General features: G+C 35.4%; 1 non-coding gene across 1 annotated transcript; it reads right to left on the bottom strand.

Moving 5' to 3' along the window:
- Positions 1–9551: 9551 nt before the first annotated feature.
- LOC113181253 (small nucleolar RNA SNORD107) lies at positions 9552–9625 on the bottom strand. Its single transcript, XR_003300576.1, has one exon. It is a non-coding gene; the product is annotated as a small nucleolar RNA SNORD107 (small nucleolar RNA).
- Positions 9626–10234: the final 609 nt, after the last annotated feature.

Here is a 10234-nt window from a genome sequence, read left to right as displayed (position 1 = left end):
ACACACACTATAATAATGTAACTTGGTCAACATCCTTCCCTAGTATTTTTCTTTCCTTTCCTCCTTCCTCCTCCTGTTTCCTTTTCTCTGCTGAACTCCCCTGGATTTTCATCAAACTCTATCCCACATCTTTCTTTCCCTTTTTCTTCTCTAGCTTCCACATATGAGAGAAAAATATATAATCATGACCTTCCAAGTTTGGCTTATTTTGCTTAATATTCTCAAGTTCCATCCATTTCCCTATAAATGATATAATTTCATTTTTCTTTATGGCTGAATAAAACTCCATTGTGTACATATACCACTTTTTCTTTATCCATTCATCTATTGATGGACACCTAGACTGGTAGCATATTTTGGCTTCTGTGAATTGTCTTAATCCAGAATTTTTTTAAATCCTCAGTTAAAAAATTTTATTGTGTATATATGCAGTTACTACTTATAATACATTCTCTAAGATGTTATTGAGATATTAGTATATACAATAAATCCATGGATGACTATCTTCAAGTCAGTCTTGTAGGGGAGGTAAGAAATGTGTTTGCAAGCTGTAATATAAATGTAATATAAACTTGATGAGTACCATAATAAAAGTGAGAGCTGTATAAATATGCCACAACGAAACTTACTATTCTGTATAATTAATATGCACTAATTTAAAAAAAAGAGGTGCATAGCCTTATAGGAGTTCAGGCTGGATCATTTCTCTGTGGAGGGATCAGAAGATGGTGGGCAAGTCACTTCAGGTTCATGAAATACATCAGAGAAAGTAACAGCTAGAAATAGTCACTTTAACTGGAATTTAAGATGCTCCTGGGAGATACAGCTGAAGTGTTAGCCTGGGACCATGCATAGAGTATGAATGCCAGGCCCAAGGATTTGGAGGTTCTTATTGGAGAAATGCAGATTCACCAGTTATCACTAATATTTCACATATTTCCTACCTACTTTTACCTATTTACAATATCTCCTTTTAAAATAGCTTTATTGAAGTATTATCAACACACAATTACATGTGCTTGACATGCAAGTGCACATTTATCCATCACCTCCCAAAATTTCCTTTGTAATCTGTCCCTCCTGCCCCACCCCCAAGAAACTTATGTTTTTTTAATATATATGTTTTAGTTGTAGATGGACACAATACCTTTATTTTATTTATATTTTTATGTGGTGCTGAGGATCCACCCCAGTGCTAGGTGAGTGCTCCCCCACTGAGCCACGACCCCAGCACCCTCTGGCAAGGAACTTCTGATCTGTTTTCTGACACTAAAAATCAATTTGCATTTTCTAGAATTTTATATAAATGGAATCACACAATATGAACTCTTTTTAGCCCAACTTCTTTCATTCAGTATGATTTTGAGATTCCCCCATGTTGTCTAGTGCATCAATAGTTTCTTCCTCTGGATAGCTGTGCCACAATTTGTTTATTCATTCACTTTGTTGATGGACATTTGCATTGTTTCCAAGTTTGGGCTATTACAAATAAAGCTTCTCTGAATATTCATATGTCTTTGCATACACATATTCTTTTGTTTCTTTTGGGTAAAAACCTACCAAAACATCATTCTGCAAGTTTAGATCATATTTTTTTAAAAAACAACTGGCAAATATTTGCCGAAGCAGTTGATGCTTTACATCCCCACCAGCTTTATATAAGAATTTCAGCTGCTCCCTATCCCTACAAACAATTAGTATAGTCATTGTTTTTTATTTTATTATATTTTATTTACTTGAGGAGACTGGGGATTGAACCCAGGGGCACTTAACTACTGACTCACATCCCCAGTCTTTTTTATTTTTTATTTAGAGACAGGGTCTCACTAAGTTGCTTAGGGCCTCACTAAATTGCTGAGACTGGCCTCAAACTTTCAATTCTCCTGCCTCAGCTTCCTGAGACACTGGGATTACAGGCATGTACCACCACACCTGGGTTGTTTTTTTTTTAATGTTAGACATTCTAATGGGTGTGTAGTGATACCTTATTGTGGCATTAATTTGCATTTCCCCGATGGACTAATGATATTTGATGTCTTTTCATGTTTGTATTTGCCATTCTCATAGTTTTTTGTGTGAAGTGTCAAAACTGAAGGGTTCATATTTTTTGTATGTTTTAAAATTACCACTATTATTGAGATTTTTAGAGTTCTTTATACATTATAGATACAAGTTCTTTATCACATATATACTTTGCATATATTTTCTCCCACTATTGGCTTGTCTTTTTATTATCTTAAATATGCCTTTCAAAGAGTCTAATTTATTAGTTCCTTTTATGGATTATACTTTTGATGTTACATCCAAGAAATCTTTATCTAACTCAAAGTCACAAATATTTTCTCCTATATTTTCTTCTAGACTTATTTTTAGGTCTAGTCTTATAGTCTTACATTTGTATTTTGAGTTAGTTTTGTTTGTGTATGATACAATGTATGGATTAAAGGGTTTGTGGTTTTGTTTTGTTTTCACACATGAATTACCAATTACTCTAGTGACATTTGTTTTGTTTGTTTTTTAAATTATTCTTGGCCAGACTTGTGACACACACCTGTAATTCCAGCTATTCAGAAGGCTGAGGCAGGGGATCTCAAGTTAGAGGCCAGCCTGGTTAAGATCCTGTCTCAAAATAATAAAAAGGGCTTGGGATGTAGTTCAATGGTAGAGCAGTTGCCTAGCATGTTTGAGATCCTGGGTTCAAACACCAGCATTGGGTGGGGGGAAATGTGTATGTGTGTGTGTGTGTGTGTGTGTGTGAGAGAGAGAGAGAGAGAGAGAGAGAGAGAGAGAGAGAGAGAGAGAGAGAGATGTATAAATCTATTTCTGGGTTCTTTTTTTTTTATTATTGGTCTTTCAAAATATTACATAGTTCTTAATACATCATATTACACGGTTTGGTTCAAGTGGGTTATGAACTCCCAATTTTACCCCGTATACAGATTGCTGAATCACATCAGTTACCCTTCCATTGATTGACATATTGCCTTTCTCGTGTCTGATGTATTCTGCTGTCTGTCCTATTTTCTATTATCCCCCCTCCCCTCCCCTCCCCTCCCCTTTTCTCTCTCTACCCCTTCTACTGTAAATCATTTCTTCCATTTGTATTATCTTGTCTTACCCCTCCTTTCCTCTTATATGTCATTTTGTATAACCCTGGGGATCGCCTTCCATTTCCATGCGATTCCCCTTCTCACTCCCTTTCCCTCCCACCTCTCATCCCTGTTTAATGTAAATCTTCTTCTCAAGCTCTTCATCCCTACCCTGTCCTTTATTCAGTTCATGATCTATTTGTCTATTGATTTCAATATCATGCAATCCTGATTATCATGGTGTTTTGTTTTTTTTAAACAGAGAGAGAGGAGAGAGAGAGAGAGAGAGAGAGAGAGAGAGAGAATTTTTTAACATTTATTTTTCAGTTTTCGGTGGACACAACATCTTTATTTTTATTTTATGTGGTGCTGAGGATCAAACCCAGCATCCCGCGCATGCCAGGCGAGCGTGTTACCACTTGAGCCACATCCCCAGCCCATCATGATGTTTTAATAAGCTTTAGAGTCAGGTACTTTAAATTCTCCAATTTTGTTCTTTTATTTCAAATTCTTTAGGTAATTCTATATTCTCTGCATTTCTACAAAAATTTTAAGATCAGCTTGTCGATATCTATACATTAAAAAAAAACTCCTAGGATTTTGATTGTTATTGCATTGAATCTATACATTATTTAGGAAGACTGCTACCTTAATATTGAGTCTTCTAATCTGTAAACACAGTATATCTTTCTATTTTGGTCTTTAATTTCTCTCAGCAATATTTTGTAGTTTTTTTGTATACTTGTCATTCACATTTTTATCAGATTAATCTCAAAAATATTTAATATTTTTGAAGCTGTTATAAATAGTTGTTATTTGGGTATCTGTTTATTTATTTCTAGAATAAAGAAATACAATTAATTTTTGTATTTGATCTTATATTCTACAACCTTGCTGAAGTCACTACTTTTAGACACTATTTCTGAGAATTGTATATATATATATATATATATATATATATATAGAGAGAGAGAGAGAGAGAGAGAACTATCTTCACTTGCTTTGAAGAATTCTTGCCAACATGAGTGGCAGTAAAGAATCAGGCACCTCATGTAGTTGGTGGGAGGAGGCCTGGGGCAGATCAGAGCCAATAAGGCAAGGTATATGTATATATTCCTCATATATATAATTGATATATTAATTATTAATATATTCCTTATATATTTAATTATATATATTCCTTGCCTTATTGACTCTGATCTGTCCCAGGTCTGAGTCTTTGCTGTCACTGCTGTTGGCAAAATTCTTTAAAACCAAGGGAAGATGGTTCCTTCTCAATATTAGATTAATTCTGTAATATTAGAGAAGCTATGGAGAGCCCAAGAAAATTCTGTACTGGACTCTTAAATTATCCCTTTCATGATTTTCTTCTCTATGAAATGCATATTTACATGTAGAATGATTCACGACATAACAATTCTCCAGTCAATGACAAACCACACAAACAAATAGTGGTCCCATAAGATCATAATGGAGCTGAACAATTCCTATTATCTAGTGATATTGTAACTGTCATAACAGTGTACATATGCAACCCATTACTCAAGGGTTTGTGGCAATGTGAGTGTAAACAAACCTACTGCACTGCCAGTCACATAAAAGTACAGCACATACAATTATGTACTCTACATGGTACTTGATAATAAGCTACTGTTACTGGTTTATGTATTTACTATGCTAAACTTTTTATTATTTTAGTTGTAATGCTTTTACTTATTTTTTAAGTTTTCCATAACTCAGCCTCAGACAAATTCTTTAGGAGTTATTCTGGAAGAAGGAGTCGTTATCACAGGAGACCACAGCTCCATGCCTGTTGTTCCTGAAGACCTTCTAGGAAGACAAGAAGAGGTAGAAGAAAGTGATATTGGTGATTCTAGTTCTGTGCAGACCTAGGTTAATGTGCACTGGCGACTTTGTTTTTAACAAAAACTTTAAACAGTAAAAAATAAATTTAAAATATAAAGAAGCTTATAGAACAAGGATATAAAAAACATTTTTGTATATCTGTACAATGTCCTTGTGTTTTCGGCTAAGAATGATACATGAGTCAAAAAGTTAGAAAAGTAAGGGGTAGGAGTGGGAGATCATTTGTCTAGCATACACAAGGCCCTGGGTTCATTCCTCCATATTGAAAAACAAAAAAGTTAAAAAATTAAAAGTTTATAAAGTTAAAAGGGTTATGGTAAGATAAAATTAATTTATTATCAAAAAAGAAAAAAATTAATAAATTTAGTGTAGCCTGAGTGTACAGTGTTTATAATCCCACAGTCATGTGCAGTAATGTCCTGGGCCTTTGCCTTCACACATCAATCACTAACTCACTCAGCAACTTCCACTCCCTCAAGCTCCACTCATAAGTGCCCTATGTGGGCTACTTTTATATCATTTATATATATATATACATATATATATATATATATATATATATGTGTGTGTGTGTGTGTGTGTGTGTGTGTGTGTGTGTGTGTGTGTGCTTTTTACAGAAACATTTTTAGGTTTAGATATACAAATACTTAGCATTATGTTTTAATTATAATCTCATCCTAATTCTTATAACTATGTGGCTAGGTCACCAACTCCAGTTTCTCTTTTCTTTTATGGTGAGTTTCTCCTCAAAAGTATCTGATATTTTTGTTAAATGACTTCAGTTAGGCCTCTCTTAATCCATTTGCTGTTGTACTAATAATGTTAAACTTCAAAAAGGAAAATATCACTGTTTCCCCCCAATATGTCCCAGAAGTATCCTCAGACTATATGCAAATATATCCATCTCTCTTCTTTTTTTCCAACCTCAAATAAAAAGAGTATTTTTCAATATAAAATAGTAGTTTTGTTTTACCCTTTTCTGTGGACAATGGTACCTTTTGGCTTTACATTTATCTAAAAAAGACTAATTGGAATAATCTTCCCAAGTGAAAGAATATCTACTATAAGGAAATTCATAAATTGTAACACTAGAAAAATAATCTACCAACAAACAATTTTGAGTTTGCAATTTTTTCTATTTTTTTAAATTATTATCATTTAACTTCACTGGACATCCCTCTATGGAAGTTTTTCCAAAGGTGAGAGGAATGTCTGAGGAAGACAATATGCAAGCAATTTGAAAAGCAACTTGATGAGGGTTGGAAAGAAAGTCAAGTCAGGAAGATCAGTTATTAGACTATTGTAATAATCCAACTAACTATAATAAAGATATGGCCGAGGGGCTGGGGTTGTGGCTCAGTGGTAAAGCACTTGCCTAGCATGTATGAGGTCCTGGGTTTGATCCTCAGCACCACATAAAAATAAAATAAAATAAAGGTATTGCGTCTACCTACAACTAAAAAAAAATTTTTTTAAATGATATGGCCTGGAAATAATAGTAATAATAGAAAAGGAAGGATGAATGTATGAGATTTTTTTATCTAGAGAGTAAATAAGATTAGGGGAGTGTATAGTTGTGGAAAACAAAGGAGAAGAGGGAGTCAAAGATGGACAAACAGTGAAGAAGATTATAGCACATTTAGAAGAAAATAGTGAACAGATCGGAGAATGTGATATGGGACAATGTTGAGAGGCAACAAAAATTAATGAAAGAACAGGCTTCGGAACATAGCTTAATGGTAGAGTGCTTGCCTGAGATACACAAGATCCTGGGATCAAGCCCCTGCACTGAATGAGGCAAAAGAGAGAATTATTGGAAGAAGTTTGGGAAGTAATCAGGAAACCTGGGATCTGGTTACAGCACTGCCACTAACTCACTATGAGACCATGGCAGACACTGGTGAGACAATGGCAGCATCCATTTCCCATTGCACCTTCCTCCTTTCCAATCTAAAAGAAACTAGATTCAGTCTCAGCCTAGATTTAGTTTGTGGTAGTGTCATATGTGTCAGAGGAGACAAACTCAGACTCAAAGGGTAAATTCTGACTGATCTAAAACAGTCATGTGTCCAAGTCCCAAGGCATGTCACAAGTCCTCCAGTGAGGCATGAGGAAAAATCAGCTCTGTGCTTCAGAGTGGTGTATATTCACTCTGGAAGGGAGCCATGCAGGGGTTGAGGGTCTAGCTCAGTGATAGTATGACTAGCATATGCAAGGCCCTGGATTCCATCCCCAGCATTCCAAAAATAGAGGAATTGGGAGCTACAGAGCAAGAAATGGCCTCTCCTTTTCTTGGATATCATTGGTTCTGGATGGGACACCAAGAACTGCTATCACCATCGAACAAACAAGGAGCTGGTCCATGAACTGACCAATGTTCTGAGGATGGCAATGCCAGTAGATAGCCTGAGCCCTTGACATTGTCATTGAACTGCTGCATTACTCAACTCTAGCATGCCATTGTCTTGTACATCTTGTTATGGAAGATCACACATTTAAGCCAAATGCATGGAATTTCTATTTTCTGAGCAAGCTGACTTGATCCAAATTAATTTACTTTTCACCCACTACCATTTCTTTCACTGTAAATTGAGAGTAGTCTCTCTGGAAATTCATCTGGCCTCGTCATCTATGATTTTATTATTATAGGTAGAAATAAGAGGTGCAGCCATACATTAGAAAGAAAGAATAAAGATCTAGGAAGAATTAAAACAAAAATGCAGATATAGGGTCCATGACGTCTGAGGCTTGGGGATAGTCAAATTGAAAAGCGAATCTTACTGATTGCTAAATACATTAATGATAGCACACTATTTTATCCTCCTAGCCTTCTGCAAAGTTGGCACCATTGGCATTTTTCTATAAGCAAACCAAGGAACATAAGAAAACATTAAGAAAAGTATAATGTTTCAAAAGCTTAAAGATAGTCAAGATTTCAACCGTGTCACGTTTTGGGACAGGTCAATAAGAATGAAGACTAAGAAATGGGCAAATATCCTGATGATGTGGAGGTTCTTATTATTTTCAAGATAACGGTTTCTGGAAAGTCACGGGGGAAAGTAGGGGGAAAAGAGTGGGAGATTTTAAGGAAGTAAAGATCACGTTTAGCAGAAGTTTAGCAATCAAAAAAAGGGATGAAACCACTCTTCAAGGGAACAACAAGTTTGAGGGGAAAGCTGTTTGTTCTTTCTTGTTCATGAAGTGGAAGAGACAGAGCACAATGGTGGGCAAAGAGAAAGGGTGAATTGAGGAAAGAGTTGAAAGTGGCGGCAAGTCCTGGGGAGCCCAGGAGGAGACAGGCTCTTTGCCTGTTCTCTGCTTGCTCTGCTCCCTGAGCTCAGAGGGCTGATCAATGGCCAGACTGGTCTGATGCAATCACTGATACAAGGTATTAAATAATGAATGAACATTATTTCTTTAATGCCTCTTTAAATAGTCTTTTATAAAAGAACTGTTTGAAAATGATCAACTTGTCTTTCCAACGTTTATTTTTTAAATGCATAATTAATCCAGAAAAGTGTCACTGTACGGTAAGAACCAACATTTATCTCATTCTCCTAACACAGTAGGATTTAGGAAGAAGAAAAAAAGGAAAATATTATTAAAAATAAATTGTTTTGCACTGAGCCCCAAATTTCACTGTGAAATTACCTAGATATAAAATAGAGAGGGAAACTTCAAGTAGAATAATAGTAGGTTACATTTAGTAAGAACTTTCTATAGGCTAGCCCTATACTAAGTACTTCTTATGCATTCTCTTACTGAATCCTTATAACACCCTGTGAAATAGGTGATATTAACTTTATTTTATGTCAAAGAAACTGAGGCTGAAAGAATTTATCTTCTCAAATCTACTACTTTACTACTCTATGGCAGTTTTCATAAATTAAATAATTATTCATATATACTAAGGTTAGCAATATTCTAGGAATTGCTAGATACCTCCTAGTCTCTTGGCAGCTACATGAGATGTCTGTTTTTATTACCCCATTACAAATGCAAGTGTAAGGGCCAGAAAGTCAGGTATCAGATGTAGAGCCCAACCAATGTGCTCTGGCACCTAAAAAGAGTTTAGAAAATAAAGCTGAGGGAAATATCTTTAATTTTAAAATGGCTTTACAGGATCATGTAGCATATCAAGCAAGTATGAGCTAAATCCCCAATTCCCTGAAAGGAATAAAGCATAGTATAACTTTCCAAGGATGAATATATTGCCTCTAGCATAGGTTAATACTGAAGTTAAAACTCTTGAGTGGAAATTGAATGCCTGTTATGAGACGCTAGAGTATGATATGTTAGGTACTTTTCCCCTTAAAAAAGAGTCAGTAGTTGATGTTCCAAAGAAAAGAGTGTTCTACAGTGCAATTTATTCTTAGCTTCCAATGGCACACTGACTTAGCCCTTTAAAAGGCCCTAGCTCATCAGTTTTCTGAATTCAAAAGTAATAACTAGAATAATCAGATAAAGAAAAACCTCTTTTAGCAAATCAGTGCCATTGCTCCATTTAGTAGAGGGAAAAATATTACCATTCTGGAGCCATACTGCTTTGATTTAAATCTAGACTCTCCTTCTCCTCCTCTTTCTCCTTTTTAAATTTATTTTAGAGTGTCACTTTAAGCTGAGATTTTGAAATCATTATGTTCAGACAATATCCTGTGTGCTCAAGAACTCCTGGTACATCCTTGCAGAGGAAATTCTCTTTGGAAGCCTTTTCCTAACTCTCTTATCATCAAGATCCCCTATATCATTTGCATGCAAATGATGAAACCTTATTTTAAAAATTATAATTATTATGGCCCCTGAAATCAACTCTATTTAGAATTATTTCCCTTTAGTAACAGTTCTCTTAAATCAGTTAGTTTTTATTTATTTCTTGGAATATCTGATTTTAACCCTACCTTTTCCAGGACAATATTTAATGTTTCCCTTTCTACGGGAAGCATTTGAGAATCAGCATGTTTGCTGGAAACACAACTTCTTATTTCAGGGTGGATCTTTGCTGCCATTGAACACAACTGCTCTTTTGACATGTGAAAAAATCAGCAAACCTCTAGGTTCATAGAATTCATTCTGTTCCGTGAAAAGCACAGAAAACTTTTCCTGATCTAGGAAATACCCCAGTCACCTCTCAGCAGGATAGAGCATCCAAGAAGCCTGAGACACTTCCCAATTCTTCACCTCAACCTGAGAACATGGCTCCTCACCTAGGAACTCCAGTTTTTCATGCTCATTGAGGGAACCAAGTGAATTTTTAAATGCTTTTCCTTTTACTTATGGCT

Source organism: Urocitellus parryii, chromosome 5 (assembly GCF_045843805.1).
Source record: "Urocitellus parryii isolate mUroPar1 chromosome 5, mUroPar1.hap1, whole genome shotgun sequence".
NCBI classification, from domain to species: domain Eukaryota; kingdom Metazoa; phylum Chordata; class Mammalia; order Rodentia; family Sciuridae; genus Urocitellus; species Urocitellus parryii.
Note: the sequence above shows the minus strand (reverse complement) of the source record. Positions and strands in the feature narration are given on the sequence as shown.